General features: G+C 38.3%; 1 long non-coding RNA gene across 1 annotated transcript in view; it reads left to right on the forward strand.

The window, feature by feature from the left end:
- LOC114012715 (uncharacterized) overlaps window positions 1–17,259 on the forward strand; it is an 82,326-nt gene continuing 65,067 nt past the window's right edge. Inside the window, exons 1-2 of the long non-coding RNA XR_003555367.2 lie at window positions 1–133; window positions 232–331. This is a non-coding gene — a long non-coding RNA (uncharacterized LOC114012715). The remainder of the gene's footprint in view (window positions 134–231; window positions 332–17,259) is intronic.

Consider the following 17,259-nt stretch of genomic DNA (forward strand, 5'->3'; position numbering starts at 1 on the left):
CTTTTCCCTTCCCTTCCCTTCCCTCCCTTTCATGCCACCCCTCGCAGCCGCCCATTGTTGCTGCCGGGCGCTGGCAGCCGGGGGCAGTTGTGGCAGGGGAGCGGGCGGCGGAGGAGCCGGCGCCGGTTGCTAGGTAAGGACCGCCTTCCCCTCCTCTCCCAGGCCTGCGTGCACTTGCAAGGGCGAGAAATGCCACAGAGCTAGCTCAGTGCCTTCTGCCTGCTTTTCCAGGAGACTGCAGAGCTGCAAGGTGAACACCACCACCACCACCACCACCACCAGCACCACCACATCGGCGGCTCCCCGAGGCTGGCTTCCCACCCTGCGCAGGGTAAGCTGCTCCCCCACCGCCTTCCCCGCTCCCCCTTGACGTGCACCAGCATTTCGCGTTTGTGTACCGCTACGATGGCGTGAGCGGCGAGTAATTACCAAGTAGGAAAATTAAGTTTCAGAAACTACGTGGGTATTGGCAAATTGGCTGGCGTCTGCCTATTAATTTATTATTAACCAGTAGTACCAGTTATCAGCCCGGCGAGGTTTAGGCTCATTCAGGATGATTGCTTGCTAGCTATTAGGGATGTGATATACTAATATTTGCTATTGTTGCTGGTTTTTAGGTTCTCTTCTCCCTCTCTATGAAGTCTGCCCCTCCCTTCGCTAGTCTGTTTAAAAGCAGCAAGCTTCATTTTCTTAGCAGACAAAGGTCGATCACAGCTTTTATTTCTGAATGCAAATGTTCTAGGACTTGTGCCAGTCTTGCCTTCATTGATTACAATATAGCTTCTTTCTTGAATGGCATTCCCCCTTCCAGTTAAAAAAAAAAATAGGAAGAAGCTCAAGAAAAGAAACAAAGTTGGGTGGTGCAAGTTTTATATTTATTGAATATTTCATTACATTTGAAACATTATTAAACATCCCTGTGCAGAGCAGTTCTAACACAGATGCCTACAAGTATGTAGGGTTTTATGCCATTTGTGTGTGTTACACAGGAGGGTACGTGTTTGCATTTCTCAACTAGAATTTTTTAAGGTAACTGTGTGATGATCTTCAGGAATTGTATCTCATTACAATTACGTTTCCTGATTGTCTTAGCAATGTGAATTTGGACATAAATATTTTCAGGGTTTGTCTTTAAATTTTAGAATGCCTGGAATTGTTCAGGATTAGTTTACAATTACCATTTTTATCTTATATTTTTAAAATACTATTTTTCATGGCCTTTAAAGGTCCGTAAGTGCCATAAGTGTATTTTCTTCTTTATCTTACGTGCGCGTACGGGCACATGCTCGTGCACACTCCCACTCTCTTTCTCTTGCTCTTTGGGTGTTAATGAAGGAATTTATTTTAAGTATAATACTTAAATGTTAGAGTAATGCCGTTTATAGTTCAAAGTAGCATGTGGATGTAGATGCACTGAGTTAGGCACAATTTGGCAGATGGTTATACACTTAAGATTTATTACTACTATGAAATTGCCAGACCTATTATAATACTTACTTTGTATTCTCTATATATACAAGTGCATGTGCAAATTAAAGTATTTGGAAATAAATATATTTTAAAGACACTTTATGAGAAAAGTAGTTCTTTCATATATATTTGTAGAACAAATGCTTTCCTCGACACTGAAAAAAATGGAATGTTTATGTAGAATATTTTAATCTTTTCCCTTTAATTTAATTTATGTCCAGGAATTAAAGTAAATAACAAATCTAAATAACTTCGGGGCTTTTTTCTCTACACCCCCCCCCCCCCCCCCAAAATAATTAGAAAATACCTAGTCCCTTGTACAAAAATAGTTCTAAATGCAGGCCATTGACAGCATTGTATCACAACCATCTCTGTATTGGCATTGCATTTGAACTGTTTTATGGCAACATAAACTGAAACACAACTCATAACTTTAAGTAGTAAAGCAGTATTTATTGGCCGATCACTGTAACATTCTCTGCTTACTTTGAGCTTGAACTGTGTAGATTAAGAAAGGATTTTAGGAACGTATGGCTTGGTGATAGCTAAAATTAATTTCTTCGAAGTACTTTTTAGAGGCCTGTAGTAGCTGCACAGTACAATGCAAGGAAAATGTTAGTTGGGGGTTTAACTTGTAGTTGTTATAAAAGCACAAACTGCTAAACAGTCTTCACTGAGAAATTTCAGAGCACTCGGTGATGTTGCTCCTAGTGACGCTGTATATCTGAGGATTTTTTTTTTTCTTTTTTTTTCCTTAGGTTGCAATACTTGTTGGGGTTGTTTTGTTGCGGTGGTCTAGCACTTAAAGGAATATAAGATTGCTTCTGGTGTATTAGTTCATTATTTTGTAGTGGCTTGCTAGAGACGATTGCTGTGAAAGTAAAAGAAGCAGAATTGCCTTATTACTGGTTTATTTCACAGTGAGGATTTCCTATAAGCATGCTGAAGTGAACATAGTGCATAAAGATCATGCGTACGTTAACTGAAGAGAATTAAAATCTGTTCATTAGATTGGTGAATGTCAGGTTTTAAACTTAAAATTTTTTTTAGCCTGTAACTCGAAATACAGCTGCTGATAGAAATACTCAGCTCCTCAGATGAATGCCTTCAGGAATTATGCACATGAGCTACAGCATTTACATTTTGAAAGTATTTTGTGTCGGTCTACCAAGATTCTCATACAAAATGTTTGGTGCATGGAATGAGAAATTAAAAGCATAGACAATACTTTGCTGAATTAAAAGATTTTTTTTATAGCTAGCTAGCATGAAGTTTTGCATATTTTCAGATAATAACCGAGTGAAACACAGTGAAAATAATCATAAGATGCACTGGTTTTGCTCCAAACTCAGCCTTTCTCCCTCACCCTCATCCTCCAAATGGATTTTTATCCTCCAAAAGGATATTTAAGGTGTTGCTGATAAATGAACAGTCTATTATTCTTAAACTCCCACCTATCTTGACTAAAAATATGGCTTTTACTGAATGGTACTAACACAGCGAAAGTGGGGAACGTGAGGGAAAGGTACATACGTTCTAGGCCTGTGAGTAATACAGAGTGCTCATCAGAGAGCACTGCTACGTGCAAGGCAGGGAGCAGCTTGCACTGAAACAAGGGGAGCGTAGAGCGCAGCATTTTACATGGATAGGTGGGTTACGATGTGATGGTTACTTTCAGGGATAGTAAATGGGATGTGCGACGTCCTTATTCAGGCTAAACTTTTTTAAATTAACTGGAATTTTGCCTGGATGAACATTGCTGGATTTGGATCAGGTTAAGGGAGATTTTATTGTGGGTAAAGAAGAGGGAAAAGGGAGGAGGTGGAGAGGAGAAAGGGAATGAAGCAGGAGTTTTCGATGTGGGTGCAGTCCGGAGTTCTCTCTTTGTTGAATATAGAAGATAACGTAAGACTGTAAGGCTGGATTATATTTTGTATGGTTGTATTGGTACAGCACTGCCTTCTCCTAGTACGTGCCAAGTGTTCATAAACATTTTGTATCCACTAAGGATGAATACAAGGAGGACTGGAAGGAATGCCTTGTGTCATCGAGTTTTCTTTTGAGGGAAGAAAAAAAAAGAATAAAAATTTGGGGTGTCTGTGGTGTAATTCACAGCCGCTCAGGGTTTCAGCAGCTCCCTTGCAGGCAGAATGATTTCACTGTAATCAGCCCTTGTCCATGTGCCACAGTATTCCTGTGGTGTGATAAACCTCGGCAGGGCCTTGTACCTCCTACAGCAGCGTTCAAAGTCTCCTGTGCACATGGGCGCTCAGGGCATGGGCAGGCTTGTGATTGTGACACCTTCCCTCAAGAAAATGGAAATACATTCTAATTAGGCATTTTTCCTACTAACTGTATCAGTTGCTCTTAGCTTGAAACAGGTGCAGGTAGTCAGCCCTGCCTCCTCTTCCCCCCGCAATGGCAAGTGTCGTGGAGGTCTAATATATATAACAAAGCAATACTGCCATACAGTTTTAATTTTGATTTATGGCACCTGTGCCTGTCTGAGAAGGAAAAAAAAATATTTTAGAGATATGTTTGCATGACTTTGTTTCTCAAATAAGACATACTGTAGAACATGTTTCTTCGTAGCTACATACGTGTTCATACAGCATGCATGCTTGTACAATGCATTTGATTTTCACAAAGATAGGCATTCATTTATTCAGTGTGCATGCAGCTAGCTAGACTTACAGTTGCAGCCAGGAGACAAAAAGTTGAAATCTGTAGCCAGCTCAATCGACATTCATAAGCAGAGTGATTCCAGTAGATATAAAATGGTGGGGTAGATGTTTTCAAGTGCACAGGCACTTTTGCAAGTCATAAGTTTATACTAGTGTAAACTGTACTCGCTGTGCAATCTGTACTTGTTTATGCATTTAACTCCACGCCTGATCCACAGTAGGATGAATTCTGTTGAGTTTGATGGGCTTTGGAACAATCCCCCTCTACCCGGATATTCAGTAACGTAGTATGTATGTACATTTGTGGAATCACTAATAAATCTGGCCTATAACTTCTCACTAATGAGCAAACCTGTTCGTGATTTTCTTAGGAACAATGCAGAAATTTGTCCACAGGTATTTCTGTGCTCACATAGAATATTTCAAATGTCCTAGTGACCCCAGTACTAGTAGGATTTCATTAAAAATGGACTTACTGTCTCCAGAATAGAACATAATTCTGTTCAAGATGCCTTGATTTGTAAGTGGATATGCAGGAATAAAGTGCCCAGAATCAGGCCTTTTGCAGCCTGTCTTTCCAAAAAAAAAAAAAAAAAAATACACCGTCAAATGTATGATCTCATCATTCTGAGTTGCCCTTTGTAAAAACAGTCTTTTTTTCACAGAAGATTAGTGTTACCACTTGCTTAGTAGTTGTACGCTCTTCCTTCTTGCATACATTTGAAATTTGCTATGCCGTACCTCTGGAAACAAAGGATCTGATCCAAAGGCCTCTGAAGGCGACGGGGGTTTTTCCATCGACTTCAAATGGGATTTGGATTAAGCCTATATACATAATAATTTGCAATAACGATCTGACTGTTATAGTGGCTTTCAGGGTCTTCCACAAAACTTTTCAAAACTCTTATAAAAATTGTCCAGGAATGGTACTTTGAAAGACATGTCTAAGCATTGGTCATGTTTTATTAAAAAAAAAAGGGGGGGGGGGGCACCTCCAAAGAGCTTCATCTCACTGATGCTCCATATGAGAGTTTTATGAACTAAAATAAAGAGTGAACGCTGGTTCCATATTTGCTATGTAGTTGGTGCATTACCTTATGCATTCTTTATTTAAATTAGGGCAGTATTTTTGGAAAGAGTCTATAGATTTAAGATGGCAGTGTACTGCTTATTTATTTTTACACACATAAGTTTAAATTAACCTCAACTGTTGTATCCTGTTATCTGCCAAAGAAAACATTTAGCTCCTGTCCAGTCTCTCTGGAGTTTCAAACTGATTTGCTCTTTTTAAACTTGTTAAAACACAAACAGAAAAGTAAACTTATTTGGATGAAAATTTTGCAAAGAGGAAGGAAGAAGAGCTGAGGAAAAATTATTTTATTACTATAATAACCAATATACCTTCATTAAATATTAATTAAGTAGTAATTTTCTGTAGCCTTTGATGGATTGTGTTTGAATTGCTGACTGATATTTTGTAACACTTAAAATCTGAAGGTACACTTAGCATATTGCCCTTGTATTCAGATACCTGAATACAGATATGTTTACTGTGGCATTCATTCAGCTCCTGAAATTCTTTTGTCAATGAAAGCAGACATTTCCAGAAGGCGAAGGCAGCTTCAGTTTTAATAATGGAAGAGAACACGTGGTTTTATAACTACAGACACAAATATTTTTAGAATACCAAATTAGAAAAAATAGCATTGTTTGAAAGTGGTCTTGTTTCCTTTATTGTCCTCTGGTGGGTTTTTTTTTTTTTTTTTCTTGTCTTAGGTAATTTCAAAAATAGAAAATACACTGGAAATAGTTGATCTCAGGAGCTAGAAAACAAGAAGCAGCACCATCAAGTCTATTTATTTTAATGCTAGAGGGGGCAGGCAGTGGCACTGAGTAGCTTAAATACGTGATAGCGTTTTTGTGTTTTACAACCATAGTAGGCCAAGATACTTCACACTGAAGTTAATTCATCAGAGAGAGAGGTCAGTTTGGGGTTTCTGTAAAGGTGATACACTTAATACTGATTTTTCAACAGAAGTTATATTATTCTTTCTAATACGTTGTTCACAGTAACTGGTCTTACAGAACTGCAGTAGACAGGTGATAGAAAAGACTTTGTTCTGGCCAGAAGATAAAGCTGTAGAAGAATTAATTTACATTTTCATCTGCAAAATGTGATAACTAGGAAGAAGTTAGACATGTTTACAGTGTTGTTACTTGTTTCAGTTTAGGAAGTACTGTGCTGGTGAACAGAAAGCTTTGACATCGACTTTTAAATGCATCGGTGATCTTTTCAGAATTAGTCTTCCTTTTTATTGGAACTCGCTGTGCAAAAGGGTATGGAAGCTATTTGATTGCATTCAAGAGATTTTGATCACTTTATTTGTTTTGCTACCCATACACAAAGAGCTGTGGTATATTTACTTCTACATTTGTATATACAGCAAGTATTATTTTCAAAAGATTTTGGTCTTTGATATATCATTCTTTTTTCTCTCTCTTTTTTTTTATTTTTATTTTTCTCTCTGGTTGCAGATTCTTTTTTTTAAAAGGAGAGTTCTCATTATATTTTTTGCTACCTTTGGCAGATGAGATGTATTGCCTTACTTGTCTATAGGAAACAAAATAGTATATCCAGTCCTGAGACAGTGGAAGGTCTCCCACAGGTATCAGAGAGTTTGGGATTATACTCTCAAGCCAAAGTACCGCTAAATGAAAAACCTTATATAGGAAGCCTGAACTCTTAAAGTGTATTGAAAGAACGCTGCACTCTGTGTGTAGCAGACCTTATGGACTTACGAAGTTAGCTTTTTACCTCCTTACTTTGTCTACTTTAAACCAAGGAGTGTTGACAGTCTTACTTTCTTGTTTTAAGGGACACAGCACTGGTATTCTTCATACTCCAGCATGCATTTATGAATTGCAGGGTGTGTGGGAGGGAATTGATCCCAAAATGGATGGAAACTCTGTTACAGGCCCAAAGGGTATGCATGTATAAATTTTGCTGCAGGGGTTCATCATGGGGTTTGGTTTTGTTTTTAATGCAGTGTGAAGTATAGAGATTTTTTGGTTGCTTAGTTATTACGTGAATAAATCATTTACATTTTAAAATCTATTTTTATTAGTAACCATTTTTTTTAAAATAGTTTTCCAACTCAGTCTGTTATGAAGATAGTTACCAGGTTTTAATTGAAGGTTATACATTTCTCATTCTATAATTATTATAGAAGGAGGAATTAACATGATCACATGGAAATTTTGTTTCTTAAATGGAGATTTACATTGATGGATTGAAGGTTTAAGGTGCAGATTTACATTTAAATTACATATTACATGACATTTACATTTTAAATTATACTAAACCAATTATTTCTACTGTCTCCTTGGTGCCTTCTGAATGTCTCTATAAAATTATTTCATTTAAAGTATAACCCACTCTACTAGATACATATATGTATGTTTCACATATGAGGTAAGCGTATTTTTTGTATGGATGCATTCCTATTTGGTGTAAATAAAAATGAGGTTAAACATGTAATATTCACGTGCACACATTTAAGATGCTATTTAGTACTTTGTTTAGAGTGGCAATTACTTTCTTCTCTGTAACACAAAATGCTCTCAGGGGGTGGTGGTGGTGAACAGGATAAAAATGGGTAACCATCAGGCGCTTGTATTTTTTGCTCCAAAATGTTTTCAGGAGTCAAAACTTAAACTTAAGGCAAACAGCTAGGGAAGTGCTTGGCGGCAGATACAGCCAGCTGGGAACAAGGTGGTCTACACTTTCTAGAAATAGGGGATTGATCAGTGAGAGGGAAGCAAGCTGCAAGGTGGTTGTACCTGTTGTAAAGAGCAGGCCAGTGTGGCAGTCAGAAGTGACAACAGTATGGTTATAACTTTCTGAGGATACTTTCACGCTTATGGAAGGTACCGTATATACACATCTGTATGTACTTGCTGGTGAATATTTCTTCAGCCTGTAACGCTGCAGTCCACATCTTGCCATCAGTTTTAGTGAGTTCGAAGGAACTTAAAGTATGAGTGTAATTCTCTTCCCAAAATAGATTTCTTTACACTGTCAGTTGGATATGGCTGTTTTGCACCCATATAAGGTTCTGGGTTGGACGCAGAAGCACTATAATTCCATTATTGTTAAAATAATTGCGGCAAGCCTTTCAACTTTTGATGCCTGCCGAGCTGAATACATGAAAGTATACACTTGCTTGGTGGTGGATTGAACTTCAGGTGGAAAAGGAGGGTGAGTGAGCCAGTATCAAATCCCCGAATTTTGAAACTTTCCTTGTCATCAGTATGTTCCGCCTGAGTTACAATGTAACCTAAAATACAGATTTACTGAATGTTCAGCAGGAAGAGCTAACAAGCTTTCATGAAGATGAATCTGTGAAAAACCTGGCCTATGTCTTAACTGTGTAAATTAGTTTTAAGGTCGCAAATAGTGGGAGAACAAATAGAAAAGTCTTGCAATTCACTTAACATCAAGAAATCAAGCTGAAAAATTACTTTGCTAGTGCACTTTCAGACTGTGTTACAGCTCTGTGTGAGCATTTTTGAAAAACACTTCCAATGAAAAGGTTTATCCAGGTGATCAATAGCTATGTTTCACATTACTGTCTAGTGGGCATTACTTCTAATGGCAATTAAAAAAATAAAGCCATTCTTCACAGAGTGAATTTCATCTCTTTGCAGATGACTAATTCAAGGCCTACATAGAGTTTAAGTCCCACTCAAACGATACAGCTTTTTTCTGTCCTTTATGTACCAGGAGGTACTACTACTGTAGAAGCCACTGGGAGAAATACGGGGTACAAAGAATAATTTTTATTGTGCCATTGAAATCACTGGGGTTAACTCTTTCTGATCAAAATAGTCTGCAGTCCTGAGAGTTTTATCTAGTCACTTTTCTATCCTTTAACATAATATCCTTTAATCCGTAAAATATGCATCTTAGACATGCTGTTGTCTAGAAATTAGACCTTGATGAAGTATTGATATGTGGGAGTGGTGGTGCTCTTGTCTGGAAAAATGAGTTAAGAAGTTGGGAGATTCTTTTACACTCAGCCTTGGGTGTAACAGTAAGAGCCTCTTCCAGTTTCCTCTTCCATCTCTGCCTCAGCACCTCCCCTTGTGAGTTGGAGGTAACCCTGACGTTGCTCGTGGGATTTCTTCTGTGAGAAACAGTTATTGTCTGAATAAACCACGTATAACATACATGTGGAGAACACTGAGCTGAGAAGGGAAAAGTTGTGGACTGTTTTGAAATGCAATGCCTACAGAATTTGAGGGGTTAAATACTGCTTTGTGCAAGACCGCATCTCATAGTCTGGATCTGTGTTGCAGCTGCTATTCCAAGTCTTTGACTTCCTTTGAATGGAGACTTTCACTCATAGCTTTAGGAGGCAACTCCTCTGCCTTGCAAGATTCGGTAGCATTCTTTACCGAAGTGGAAGGTTATGTGCTCTCTTGCTTACCTGCCATGAGGTATGTTTCATCACCACCATCTTGTAAATTAGTCGCTCTGTTTTATGCATTCATAAGTAATAGCAGAGATTGCACCACACACAGCACCTGCATGGATATAACCCAAATCGAAGTCTAAGTCTGATCAGAACAGCTCAACAGAAAGATGCTGTGAAATTGCCTGGTCTGTTGCCCTTCCAGTTTAGGATTCTGCTGTACAAATAATTAAAATCCAGTATGTTGATAGTATCTTAAGATTGTGTGGGGAAGTTAATTAGATCATTGACTAAAAAACAAAAAAACCCCACCAAAACCGAACCCCTCAAGCCTTTATAGAATACTAAACAATGACCATGGTAACTAAAACTTACAGATCATAAAATTTTATGTGCTCCTTGCAGGATAGAAAACGGGGAGGGAACTTTTTAAAATAAAGACACTGATATGTTTTAGATCTTCTGTTTGCTGACTCTTTTTTTGTCTGATTATTCCATTCTTTTTATCCTCCTGATTGCCTGAATGTAGGTGAGTTTGCAGTTTATTTCTTTTTACAGCAACTGATCCTCTGTATTAAGAGTTTAGCTTCTACAAGACACGCAAGTGTGCCTGGCTCGTGCAGCATTGGCATTGTGTAGCAAATTACAGTCAGCTCAAGTGAGCAGGCTTTCTCCGTCGCCCTGTCTATAATTTTCGTTCTCATCAAGGGCACAGCTACACTGGAGAGTGCCCCAGACACACACGTGATGCACAGAGTTGGGAAGCAGACGAGGATTTGACCGAGTGCAGAGAGCCACACTGGTTCCACCATGTGGACAGCTTCAAGCCAGCTAAAAGCTGTACTGACTGCTTCAGTTACTGCAGAAGGCTGTGTTTTAATGGGTACTGTAAAAACTGTTTGGGTGGGTGTGTCGTGTCCCCCCCTCCCAAATTTTTAATAAGCGTACCTGTGAGAATCAAATCATGCAGATTCTTATGCATAGGGCTTACTTTTGCAGCCACCCACTGGTAGTTCCAGACTGTGTAGCTTCCATGTCCTCTCCACCCTCCTCCTGCTTCCCCTCTCCTCTTACCTGCAGCTGGTAAGGGCTGTGTGAAAAACAGTGCTTTGAACCAGAAGTGAAAATAACAGGAGTCCTACAGCCAGAGATTTCTGAAATGTTTCCTAGTAATCCTCTGCCCAATTTAGGAGCTTTATAGCCTGGTTATTAATGGTGCTGAAAATCTTCGGGTGAGTGCTGCTGGGCTCCATGTATATTCTAGTGCATGTGTTTAGGTGTCTCCAGCTGGTTTGTGAGTGCTTCTGGTAACCAGTCATCTTATATTCTAGTTACCCGCAGTATGAGAACACTTCCAGTCCAAGCTGTATGTAGGCATCCTGAGCACCAAGGAGTGTAAGCTGGCCAGGGTAGGCAGTTTCCCTCTTCAGTTTACAGTATCATTTGAGATTAAATGGGAGAAACTAGTGTGATCAACCTGAGGATTAAAAGAGAAGGGACAAAGGTTCTAGTTTGGACAGTTAAGTTGAGCAGGGTTTGTAACTACCTAAATGGAGTATATGCTGCAGTTTTTTCATGCGGTTTGCACAAGATTTCAAAACTTCTGTTTTATTTTTGGGTTTTCACCACTCCTTATTTATTCTTCAGGTCAGTGCCCATCCAGTCTCCAAAATTACTGGTAGGCAAGGCTATGGTAGTAGGAATTGTTTTGGCTTGTGCCTCTCCTCTGTAGTCAGTACCTGGTTTTGGCTGATGCTCAGATCAGAGAAGACAAAATGAGAAGTCCCCCTTTCCTTCAGCTTGGCAGATGGTATGCTCAAAATGATGAGCAAGTTACAGCAAACTGAAGCAAAGACCTGGGAACTCGTTGTGTCACAGACAAACTGACATGTTTTGAATGCGCTTTTTGAAAATGGGTGTTGATTGCCCTGGGAGTTTGTCAGAGATGATGAGATCTGCAAGTCTGCTGGAAATCTTGGTTAGCAATAAAATCAATAGTAAAACAATGTTTCAGTCTGTAGTCTCAGTAAGTCATTTCTTTAAATCTAACTCTTCTCCAGCCTGAAAACTTTTTTTCTGTTGGTTTTATTGAAAGACAGTATTTGAATAGTAAGTCATTGTTGCAAAGATTTTTGTAAGAAGCCCTTCCAGTAACAAAACTCTAAACAGCTTTTTTTTCCTTTGTGTCTGATTAAAAAAAAAAAGGGGGGGGAGGGGGGAGGAATTTTAAAAAGATACATTTTAATGCTACCTTGCAATCAGCAAAAGGTTCATCTTTAGTATGGAATATACATGTTACAGACCTTGTTTTAAATGGAAGCCAATTTTTGAGTATATATTTTATTTTATTCTTTTTCTTACTGTGGATCTTCTGCTGCAAATAATGTGGTCACTTGTACCTCTGTGACAGTTTTGCTAAGAGTAACGCCATGAGGCGTTAAACCTCTCCCTAAAAGTATCTGGGCACTGGAAAACAGTAATGACATAAAAAAAAATATTTTTTTTGAGAAACAGAGACAGGGGAAAAATAAAGACAGCTGGGTGAAACATGTCTTTCTTTTGATTTTAAGAGTTTATATTTTATTTTTTCTAGTAATTAAGGTGCATTTTTCTTTTTAGGAACTAAAAATGCATCGTTTTGACTTCTGGTTTGAAAAAGCAGAAGCCTTAAGTTTGCATATTCTGCAAGCTTTCATTTTTCACTACTATATTAATTTTGTGTTTGTATGTCATATTTTAAATTTTAAATTTTGATGTTGAAATCAATTGCTTTTGTAAATTATTCTTTAAAAAGGAGAAAAACCTGTATTTCAGTGCATTACATTTTACATAAAGTAAAAGACATGATTCCATGGCTGCTTCTGGTGAAAGAAAAGGTGCAATAGCTTCTGTAATTGCAGCATCAGACCCTGAGTAGTTGTCTTTATAGTAGCATTGCGATGGTGCAGATGTTGCCAGCACTGTAGTTTTTAGCAGGCTTCTGTTGTCTTAAAAGGTGAGAGAAGCTGCTATAAATAAATGATTGATTGTATTGTTGCTAGTGATTTTTTTGGAGTTACTACAGAAGTCGGTGTGCTTTGGGTTTTTTCTTCCATCTTAAATGCTATACCATTTAGTATACCTTTATTTAATTTGTCTCATCAGTGACACAGTCTCTTCAAGAGCTCAAGCTTTAGATTAAAATGTAGTTCTCAGGCAGAAAGAAACTGCAGTAAAAGTAGTTGTACTACTAGTTCATCCTATGATTAATAGCAAGAGTTCCTTAGAAGTTAGTCTTTGATTTCCTCTGTTTAATTGTAGCCCTAAGTGAAATGGGTTTTTGATTTATAGAAAATGCAAAATTGGGTACAGAAAGTTTTAAATTACAGTAACAGTAAAAAATTTCCCACAATAATCATCCCATATTGTTTCAATTCAAAAGAGCTAAGGCTTGATTTGTGTGGGAAAGAAGCCATAGCAGCCAAGTTCCACATTTGAAACTGGGGAGAGGGGAGGATCAATTACCCTCTTTTGAGGGTATAAAAATATGCCTGAACTTCACTATGTAATAATTTTATCATATATTCCCTCTCTGGAAGGGTGCATGCTAATTAATTAATTTAGAATAGGTTTTTTCTTAGATGGATACCATGTAAAAGTAGAAAAATTGTGTTAGGACATGCAAGAACACTGGTAAAAAAAGCAGAGGCTTTAGGAAAAGTGATGGCTTGTAATCATGATTGAAAATTAATCTTTTTTTTCATAATATTTGCATTATACAAAATGGTTCAGTATATTGTTAAAGTTTTAATAACCCTAGTTTAATAACAGTAACTTTAATAACAGTAGTTTAATTCCTAAACTACTTTTTGGAAGTTCTGCATGGCTGATCTTGCTTTTGCTTCACCATGTTTATGTTGACTCTTTCTTTCCTTAAGAGTGCAGTTGAGATGTATGTTTACAGCACTAATCCTAGATGTTGAAATTCTAGATAGTTAAAATATATTCAGTGTCATTGAAGCTATCCTGAGGGAAATGACTTCGCTTTAATTGGAGCGAGACCAAATTCTGCTCTGTTTACAGGGGTAAATGCTGAAAAGTGCTATTCTGACCCATGGAGGTTTACATCTGTGTTCCTGAGAATGAGTTTTGGTCTTTCATGTTTGTTTTTCTGTGTACCACAATACAGTTTAAAATAATCTTGAAAATAATAATGCAGTTGTTATTTTCTTGTCTAATTTGTAGATTTTTAAAATCCTGCTTCTTCACAGTCTCTCCTCACATACAGTTTTTATTTTGGACAGACTGAGTTTACAATTTGAATATAAAATGCTGCGTCTACTCCCATTTGATTTGGCATCACCAAAATTTAAAATTTAAACATAAAGTGTTGTGTTGATCCATTTATAAGCATTTTCAAATTGTACTGCACTTCTTGGATAATTTATTGTAGTAACATTTTAAAGTCAGGTGAGCTTTGCTTTTGTGCTGTAGTCTGACAGTTTAATCAAGATACAAATTTAGAAACAAATCAGCACTGTCTTTTATATAGTGCCTCTAAATCCATGATAATTGGTACCAGACCTTGGTAAAAGAAAAGGATTGCCGTTTCATGCTACCAATACCAGTGGGTGTTGCTCCACAGCTGCATCATATAAGAAGAGAAGATGCAAGAAAAATTAAAGGATCCCCACATGCATTTTTCTGTAATATACCTTTTCCAGAGTATGAAGCTGATGGAAAATTCCCTTGAATTCAGTGTGTTAGCCTGCTGTAAATAGTGCCATATGTTCCGCACACTTTAACTCTTACCTTTTGATAGCACTGGACAGTTTTTAAGTCAGCTTTCTTTACTTTGTAGTTTTGAAACATTTAAAAAAACCTGAAAGCCTGTACTGAATAAAACCAGATCAGGGCGGGTAGAATGAAAGTGCTGCTGGTGTGTTTGCATGGTACTGGTGTAAACTGGCTGACTTTAGACTCTCTGTGAAGGCCTGTTTCGGGTAGTTTTGTCATGTCAGAACGTACCTTGCAGTGTGAGCTGCAGCGCAGGTTACATTCTTGCTGTCTCCGTGTTGTGAGGGTTTGTGCTCAGCTAGAGCATATACGAGCTATAGACTGAGGCTGTATGCTCTGGCAGCACAGATGGAGTATTCTGTCATTAGGACTGTTTGTTGCCTGTTGGAACACACAGCATATTTCTACCGTGGCATCAACAGTTTCTAAGAACTGAGGTCAAAATAAACAGGTTGCAGTTGGATACAGGAACAGTCTGGGAAACAACTTAAAATTCCCTGTTTAGGCATAAGCATATTCCTAGATACTTGGATAAAAAGGCATTTTTATAGCTAGGGCTCTTCTTAATTTATGCTAGTGTAAACAGATTAGCATAGATTTGCAGGGGTATACAGTTAGTAAGTTTTCTATGGATATTGGCATATGTAGGCAAAATTTACCTTATTTTAAAGAAATAAGCAAATTTAAGCACAATAATCTTGCACTATTTCTCCTACTATTTGTAGTACTTTAGCAAAGTGAAAGTGATGTCATCATGCACATTTAAAAAATACGTATTTTAATGAGGCTTCAGTCTCCTCTGCAAGCGAGGATGTCACTAATTGCACCAGTGTATGCTGTCCCTTTGAAGTCGATAGGATGCTTTACAGGAGTGAAGCCCCAGTGCTGACAGACAAGCTCTGGCAAACCTCCTTGAAGTGGTTTGAGTTGCTACTGCCCCAAACTCCCTGCTCCACCCTTTCACTGGGGATTACCGATTCCTCAGTAGAATCTGCGGAAGGGAACGTGTACCCACACTTTAGCTGCTTCATTGCAAACCCACAGGTTCAGCTCAAACCCTCCAAAATGCATCAGTTTCTGCTAAGCTGCTGCAGCGTACCTTAGGTCTACATTTGCTGATTCAGCATGGAGAGTCGTAATCTCCAGCAGCTAGGTGGAGCAGACCACTGAGAAAAGTGACTTCAGTGTCTGAGGGCAACATTCACCAGAGCTCAAATGTCACTGTCCCTTCCATCATGGGTAAGTACGTACAGGATCAACCCATATATAGATTCAAATTCCAGGTGAAATCCTGGCCCCGGAGAGGTGAGCGGAGTTTTAGCCAGGGGTATCAATGAAATCAGGAGTTTAACTGTAGTGTTTAAAAAGCCAGCAAATTTTAGCAGAACAGGACAAAGACTTCTGATGATTTTGGTTTGAGTAGAGATGTAGATTTGCTTCCTGACGGAATCAGCGACAGTCACTTCGAAAGGTTTACTCATATTTACCTAGTCACAGTTCATTTATAGCTAATGTAACTCTCTTCTAACTCTCTTCTGTTTATTGAACTGCAAACACATAAATGCATAGCGAGCTGCTAGAAGTTAGAAAATGTTCTCGTGGGATTTTTTTTTTCTGGTGGGAGGTTAAATGTAGTTCAAGTTTCAGTGTTTAAAGTTAAAAAACAAAGTTGTTTTTTGCTTTTTCAGAAATGAAACACTATTGAGCTTTATGGCATGCATAATAGTAAATAACTAATATGGATATGTGTAATGGTAGTAGTGAAAAGAGGTGTCGAGAATTAAGAAAATTTATAAGACTAATATTGAAAGAAGTGTTCAATTCTTTAAAAGAAAAGAGTGAGAAAGAAAGCTTCCCCAAATTCTTCCTTGCTACCAGTTTACTGCAGTTGCCATTCTTATTTCCCATGTCGTGAGGAGTCAGTGGTCCATATTACAACCAGAGTAATAATGTTACCATCCCTTCTTACCTTCTGTATGCTTCTTCCTTCCACTACAGTGACAGGGAGAGAGCACTCCTAGAAAACTTTTTTGTGTGGGCCAATCTTTCTGTCTTCACCAGGTTTTCTTTGTTCTTGTTGCTCTTCTCTGTATACCCCTACACACAGTACGTACGTAGTAAGTTTTTTTCCATCCTTTAAATGACATGTCTTGTATATCCTTCTTCATCCTAATCCATCATCTCTTTCATACATACAAACAGCTTCTCCAAGTCTTAAGCTCTTTGCTGACTGTGGTGCAGCTGGGAACAGTGCCCCCCCCCCCCCCCCCCCCCAAGTTGGCTCTTGGAGCCCACCGCAGATGGTCTGTACCTCATACATAATAAAGATATTTTTTTTTCCTTCTGCAGCAAGTTTCTATGAATGTAAGAGGCAGACGCTCTGGCAAGCTTAGACCTGTGTTTTTATATTTTTTCCAAAGTGAGCCTTGGGGGACTTGTTTGCCATAGTTTGGAACCCCTTAATAGCTCATGGAGCTCAGTAATATCTTGGTGCCAGAAGCAGGAACCTGACTTGATTTTTTTCTTGAAGAAAATTATATACATTAGTAAAGTGAAGTTAGGGCACAGCTGGACAAGGAAAAGAAATTGAGCAAAAGCACTCCAAGAACTGATGGAAATCAGTTGCTTTAGGAAGGTGGTCTTCAAATAAAAGTGTAGCAGCGTTGTACTAACAGTGTTTTAGAAGTGCTTTGGGCTGGCCTGTTATAACTGTATTTCTTACTACTCCTAGTAAATTTTTTTTCAGTGAGTTCACTCTGCACTGTTTTCAGACTTGAATAATACAATCGGTGTACCAAAATATACCCAGGACCTCATGTAACAGCCAGATGATGAACATGTGAAAAAAATGTCAG

The sequence above is a fragment of the Falco peregrinus genome, chromosome 6, assembly GCF_023634155.1.
Source record: "Falco peregrinus isolate bFalPer1 chromosome 6, bFalPer1.pri, whole genome shotgun sequence".
Classification (NCBI taxonomy): Eukaryota; Metazoa; Chordata; class Aves; order Falconiformes; family Falconidae; genus Falco; species Falco peregrinus.